The 7402-nt window shown below is 43.8% G+C and overlaps 1 non-coding gene across 1 annotated transcript; it reads left to right on the plus strand.

The window, feature by feature from the left end:
• The first annotated feature begins 7092 nt into the window (after window positions 1–7092).
• Window positions 7093–7199, plus strand: LOC141709591 (small nucleolar RNA R71). Its single transcript, XR_012570158.1, has one exon. It is a non-coding gene; the product is annotated as a small nucleolar RNA R71 (small nucleolar RNA).
• Window positions 7200–7402: the final 203 nt, after the last annotated feature.

The following is a 7402-nucleotide window of genomic DNA, read 5'->3' on the forward strand; positions in this document are numbered from 1 at the left end:
GCGTTAGGTTAGCGGATCCCAGACTCTAAAAGCCTTAGGTCACTAGGCACAAAGTCCCCTAAGAACTTAATAACTCGAATACCAAAGAGCCCACTCTTGATCAATTATGCAATTTTTTTTTTTATAACTTCTGAGCAAGTGCGTTTCGCTCCATCTTACTCAACCCTAGACTACTCGCAACATAAGGGAGCCGGCTACTAGCCATTTGACGCCTAGCCACAACTAGCAACAACTTCCATATTTTTTTTCTCCAAAAATTTTTCTTTTCATGTTTTTATCACTAAGAACCTATAATCGAATTCTAAGCATAATAAATAGATTGACCTTGAAAACAACCAAATCATAACAACAATCTAGCCCTTACGCATTCTTTAAGACTTAGTGGACTTTCAATTGTTTCTAGCATGCATATCAACCTACACAACTTAATATCACTTTAATGCTATCACTACACTCGCATCAATATCACAATTCAGTCGATAAATCATTGCAAAAGGGATCATAGTAAATGCATGAGCTACATGACATTCATAAAAAAAAACTATATGGCATAAATTATGCAACTATATAGACTAAACTATCATGAATATGCAACTAAATGACACACACACAATATTCCTTAACTACCACCCCAAACTAAAAATCTTCACTGTCCTCAGTGAAAGTAGTAGAAAGGAACACAGGGTATACCTACTCGGAGTCATCATCATCATCACCCTCAGTGGGTGGAGTATCAGGCGGTGGGTATGCAGAGTCCTCACCAAAAACTGGCCACTGGATATCAGCTCCAAGGCCTCGAAAAGCAGTCCCTAACGCAAGGGTGAGCTCCTGAGCAAACCTGCTCTGCTTCTCATACATGGCATCCATCCGCCGTGAAAGCCTCCTATACTGGGCATCACCCATCCCAGCACCCTCCTGAGCTCTCGACGAACCAGCCTCACCACGCCCTGGCCTAGCCATAGTAGCACCTCGTGCTGGACGCCCTCCTGGAAGACGATAACCCAGCCCATGCTCCTCAGGCTCACCACCGGTCCACTCCTGCATCCCATTCAGAGTGCCAGAATCTATTAGAGCTGCTGGCAACTGCAACTGCTCATGAGCCGGCCAGTTCACTCCCACTGCTCGGCATAGCTTCGTAACCGTGGATGCATAAGGGATGTTCATATGCTTTGCTCCCCTCAAAAACTTAAGAATTCCTTGGTAGATAAACTCACCAAGGTCCACATAGTATTCCTCATTCAGAATTCCCCACAACAGCTGTGCTCTCTCAACTGTGACCTCATGTGCATGTGAAGAAGGCAAAATATTAGCACATATAAATGCATTCCATGCACGGGCATACCTGTTCATGGCGATCGCCGGAAAGTGACGATACTCATTATTGGCTGGACTGCGGTTCCAAACTGTGCCCGGTCGACAAAGAGTCGCACAAATCAAATCCAAGTCAAAATCCTCAGCAGTCTTTTCATTCCAGTTCTCCTCCTCGGGCTTCCTCTCTCGCTGTCCAATCACACGGCGAATCGCCGCAGGATGATAATCAACCGTCAGCCCACAGACTACAGAAAACCCATTCTTTTCAGCCTTCGCATTCGCGTAGAACTCGCGAACAACGCTCATCAGTACTGCTTCGGGTGACTCACAAAAGTTATCCACCCCTTCTCTGCAATCATAGGCAACAACTCACCATCCCTCCCTGATGGTAAAAACCCCCTCTCCTTCAGAATCGGCTTCCCCAACAGCCTAGTGTACTCCTCCTCCGCAGCTCTGTTAGTTAACCGAGGCCTTGCAGCAGTGCCCCTCAATGAATCAGCAGTAGGAACTGTGCTGCTGCTGTCAATAGTGCGTGCTCTCTTGGGTGCCATTGATTCGTGAATAGAAGTGTGTAAGAACTGATTTTTGATGTTTGTGAGAGGTTTTAAGTGTAGAAAGTTTTGTGGGAGATATGTAGGATAGGTGTATGTATATATAGGGTGTGGATTAGATTAAGGTTTGGGAATTAAGGGCTAAAATGATGGGGTAGTGGGAACAATTCGTGGGTTTATGGGCTAAAACTGTTTTTGTGTTTTTGTTTGTTTTTTTTTTTCTGAACTGTAAAAAAAAATAAAATTCTGGAACTCGACCCCTGCGCGGCCGCTCAGCATTTCTGCGCGGGCGCGCAGCAAGATGCGCGGCCGCTCAGCATAGCTGCGCGGGCGCGCAGAGGGTCTCTGGAATTTTTTTTTTCAGCCCCTGTTTTCTGATTTTTTTGTGTTTTTGGATAGGTTATTAACTTCTAAGGGTTCCTGTAACAACAATTCATGGGTTGCCTCCCACGCAGCGCTTCTTTTTCGTCATTAGCTTGACGTTCCATACCTTTCTCAAGTAGTCAACAAAATGGCACTAACCACCTCTCGGTTTGCCATGTCCCCATAGTAGTGCTTCAACCGCTGACCGTTAACCTTGAATGCTTGGTCCGAATCATTCTCAAAAATTTCCACCGCTCCATGTGGAAACACAGTTTTGACAATAAAAGGTCCAGACCACCTTGATTTCAACTTCCCAGGAAAAAGTCGGAGCCGAGAGTTGAATAAAAGAACTTGTTGCCCTGGCACAAATAACTTAGGATGTAGCTTCCTATCGTGCCACCTCTTCACCTTTTCCTTATACATTTTGTTATTCTCGTACGCTTGAAGTCGAAATTCATCAAGTTCATTAAGCTGAAGCATTCTTTTCTTACCAGCTGCATCTAAATCCAGGTTCAATTTCTTCAATGCCCAGTAGGCCTTATGCTCAAGCTCCGCTGGTAGATGACATCCCTTCCCGTACACCAACTGAAACGGTGACATCCCTAGTGGAGTTTTGTATGCTGTTCTGTAAGCCCAAACAGCTTCATCAAGCTTTAAAGACCAATCCTTCCTTGACGGACAAACAACCTTCTCTAGAATGCGCTTTATCTCTCTGTTAGACACTTCCGCTTGACCATTTGTTTGCAGATGATAGGCAGTAGCTACTCGATGATTCACATTATAACGCTGCATCATAGAAGTGAACTTACGGTTGCAAAAATGCGATCCTTCAATACTTATGATTACCCGAGGTGTTCCAAACCTTGTGAAAATTTGCTTATGAAGAAAATTTAGCACTACCTTTGCATCATTTGTCGGTAAAGCTTTAACTTCGACCCATTTTGAGACATAATCGACTGCCAGCAAGATGTACTGATTATTGCAAGACGCGATAAAAGGCCCCATGAAATCGATTCCCCACACATCAAAGACCTCGACTTCAAGCATCACATTTAATGGCATCTCATCCTTCCTTGACAAATTTCCCACTCTTTGGCAACGATCACACCTTAAAACAAACTGATGAGCATCCTTGAACAAAGTAGGCCAGAAAAAACCTGCTTGCAGAATACGAGCTGTCGTCTTCTCACCTCCATAGTGTCCACCATAAACCGTGGAATGGCAGTCTCGTAATATCCCCTCCGTCTCACAGAACGGGATACATCTCCTGATGATCTGGTCAGCTCCCTGTCTAAACAAATATGGTTCATCCCACATATACCACTTCACCTCATGCAGAAACTTCTTCTTTTGAGCGGATGTCAAATTAAGAGGCATTATATTGCTGACAAGATAGTTTACAATATCTGCAAACCATGGTTCTTCCTCCTGAATTGCAAACAACTGCTCATCCGGAAAAGATTCATTGATTAATGTCCTATCTTGTGAAGTAGAATCGGGATTCTCCAACCTAGAGAGATGGTCAGCTACTTGATTCTCAGTACCTTTTCTATCTTTGATCTCTAACTCAAATTCCTGAAGTAAAAGCACCCAACGAATGAGTCTCGGCTTCGAATCCTTCTTAGAAACCAGATAGCGAATAGCTGCATGATCAGTGAATACTGTTACTTTCGTACCAAGCAGATAAGATCGAAATTTCTCAAAGCCAAAGACTATAGCCAAAAGCTCCTTCTCAGTAGTGGTGTAATTCAATTGGGCACCATTTAAAGTCTTACTCGCATAGTAGACCACATGGAAGAGATTTTTCTTGCGCTGTCCCAGAACTACACCTACCGCATAATCACTCGCATCACACATCATCTCAAACAGTTCTGTCCAATCTGGTGCTGTAATAACTGGTGCAGTGATCAAACTCTTCTTGAGAGTCTCGAATGCTGCCAAACATTCATCATCAAATTTGAAAGGCACATCTTTCTCAAGCAAATTGCACAACGTCTTAGATATCTTTGAAAAGTCCTTGATGAATCACCGATAAAAACCCGCATGACCAAGAAAACTACGGATTCCTTTCACAGAATTGGGTGGGGGAAGATTTTCAATGACTCCCACCTTGGCCTTGTCCACCTCCAGACCCTTGCTAGAGACCTTATACCCAAGGATAATGCCTTCACGCACCATAAAATGACATTTCTCCCAATTAAGCACCAAATTAGTTTCCACGCATCTTTTGAGTACGGCAGGCAGATTATTCAAACATTCATCATATGAGTGTCCAAAGACGGAGAAGTCATCCACGAACATTTCGACGTTATTTCCAATCATGTCAGAGAATATAGCCATCATACATCTCTGAAAGGTGGCCGGGGCGCCACATAACCCAAACGAAACTCTACAAAAAGCAAATGTGCCAAATGGACAAGTGAAGGTAGTCTTTTCCTAATCCTCTGGTGCAATACAAATCTGATTATACCCGGAATAACCATCCAGAAGACAAAAATACTCATGACCCGCTAATTTGTCAAGCATTTGATCAATAAATGGAAGGGGGAAGTGATCCTTCCTTGTGGCTTTGTTCAATTTTCTATAATCCATGCATACTCTCCATCCTGTAACTGTTCGAGTAGGGATGAGCTCATTCTTTTCATTTGCGACCACAGTGATACCTCCCTTCTTAGGTACACATTGTACGGGGCTCACCCACGAGCTGTCAGAAATAGGATAAATGATGCCTGCATCTAGCCATTTCAGAATTTCTTTCTTCACCACCTCCTTCATGATGTGATCCAGTCTTCGTTGCTGTTCCACAGTTGGCTTACTACCTTCCTCTAGCAGAATTTTATGCATACAATATGAAGGACTTATCCCCTTGATGTCTGCTATGGTCCATCCTATAGCCGATTTGAATTCTCTCAAAATCCTTATGAGCTTGTCTTCCTCACTACCTGAAAGGTCAGATGAAATAATAACAGGTAACGTAGATGAATCACCTAAAAAAGCATACCTCAAGTGTTCAGGTAATGGTTTGAGCTCCAAGGTAGGTGCTTCCTCTATTGATGGTTTGAGCTTCCCTTCAGCATTCTTAAGGTCAGAAGTACCAAGAGATTCAAATGGTATGTCCAGCTTTCGCTTCCATGGAGAAGCGTTCAGATATTGTAATTGCTCGTTGCTATCTTCATCATCGCTGTCAAAATCCCCCAATAAGGCCTTTTCCAATGCATCAGACATTAGCATGTGCTCGAGTTCCGAAGTAACCGCGGAATCAATCACATCCACTTTTAAGCACTCCTCATCTTCTGTAGGGAATTTCATTGCCTTGAATACGTTGAAGGTCACATCCTGATCTTGGACCCGCATAGTAAGTTCCCCTTTTTGCACATCTATCAAGGTACGACCAGTAGCCAAGAAAGGCCTCCCCAAGATTATGGGAATCTTCTTATCTTCCTCAAAATCCAGAATAACAAAATCTGCTGGAAAGAAGAGCTTATCCACCTTGACGAGCACATCCTCAACTATGCCCCTTGGGTAAGTAATGGAACGGTCCGCCAATTGTAGCGACATGTATGTGGGTTTTGGATCAGGCAGATCCAACTTTTTAAAGATCGACAACGGCATCAGATTAATGCTTGCTCCCAAATCATAAAGGCACTTGTCAAAAGTTAGATTGCCAATGGTGCAAGGAATGGTGAAGCTTCCTGGATCTTTCAGTTTTGGTGGTAACTTTTGTTGCAGAACAGCGCTGCATTCTTCCGTGAGAGCAACGGTTTCAAGGTCATCCAGTTTCACCTTCCTTGAAAGAATAGTCTTCATAAACTTCGCATAACTAGGCATTTGTTCCAGAGCCTCAGCGAAAGGTATATTGATGTGAAGTTTCTTGAACACCTCCAGAAACTTCCCGAACTGTCTATCCAGCTTTTGTTGCTGCAATCTCTTAGGAAAAGGTGGTGGAGGATAGAGCTGTTTCTCCCCTGTATTAGCCTCAGGTAGAGTGTGTTCAACAGTAGTCTTCCTTGGTTCCGCCGCTTTCTCCTTTTGCTTAGATTCTTCTTCTCTAATTTCAGCTTCTACTTCTTTTGCCTTTTCAGCCTCAGCTACTTTTCCAGACCTTAAGGTAATAGCCTTGACTTGCTCTTTAGCTTCCTTCCTGCCTGGTACTTCCGTGTCACTGGGAAGAGTGCCAGGTTGACGATTGAGCACTGCATTGGCTAATTGACCGATTTGATTTTCCAAGGTCTTGATAGAAACCGCCTGACTCTTGCACAACAGCTTAAGTTCCTCAAAATCAGCACTAGTAGGTGCAGCTGCACTTCCCTGTTGAGGATATGATTGCCTTGTAGCATACTGCTGTGGTTGCTGGAATCCAGGTGGGTTAAACTGTTTACTCACTCCTTGCTGATATGGTGGCTGAATAGCATTCTGATTATTCCCCCAGCTGAAATTTGGATGATTTTTGTTATTAGGATGATAGGTCGCTGGCACATGCTGCTGTTGTCGCTGATAATTATTCACATACTGAACAGATTCGTTGACAAGAGAACACTGATCCGTAGCATGAGAACCTGCACAAAGCTCACAAACCATAGCTATTTGATTAACTCCATACGTAGCCAGAGAATCAACCTTCATTGATAGCGCTTGGAGCTGGGCTACAATAGCGGAGGCTGCATCAACTTCCAGAATACCTGCGACCTTGCCTGACGTCATCCTCTGAGTTGGGTTTTGATGCTCATTTGCAGCCATCGTCTCTATAAGATTATATGCCTCAGTATAGCTTTTAGCCCATAAGGCTCCTCCAGCTGCTGCATCAAGCATGGGTCGAGATTGGGCCCCCAAACCATTAAAAAAACCAGTGATCACCATCCAATCCGGCATTCCATGATGTGGACATTTTCTCAACATTTCCTTGTAGCGTTCCCAAGCCTCGCACATAGATTCTGTAGGTTGCTGCGCAAACTGAGTAAGAGCACTCCTCATAGCAGCAGTCTTTGCCATTGGATAAAACTTCACCAGAAACTTTTGCGCAAGATCTTGCCACGTAGTGTTGGACCCAGCTGGTTCAGAATGTAACCAGTCTTTAGCCTTATCCCTCAGTGAGAATGGGAAAAGCCTCAACTTGATAGCCTCATCAGTCACGCCATTATACTTAAAAGTGTTGCAGATCTCGACAAAATTCCTTATGT

Source organism: Apium graveolens, chromosome 2, assembly GCF_009905375.1.
Source record: "Apium graveolens cultivar Ventura chromosome 2, ASM990537v1, whole genome shotgun sequence".
NCBI classification, from domain to species: Eukaryota; Viridiplantae; Streptophyta; class Magnoliopsida; order Apiales; family Apiaceae; genus Apium; species Apium graveolens.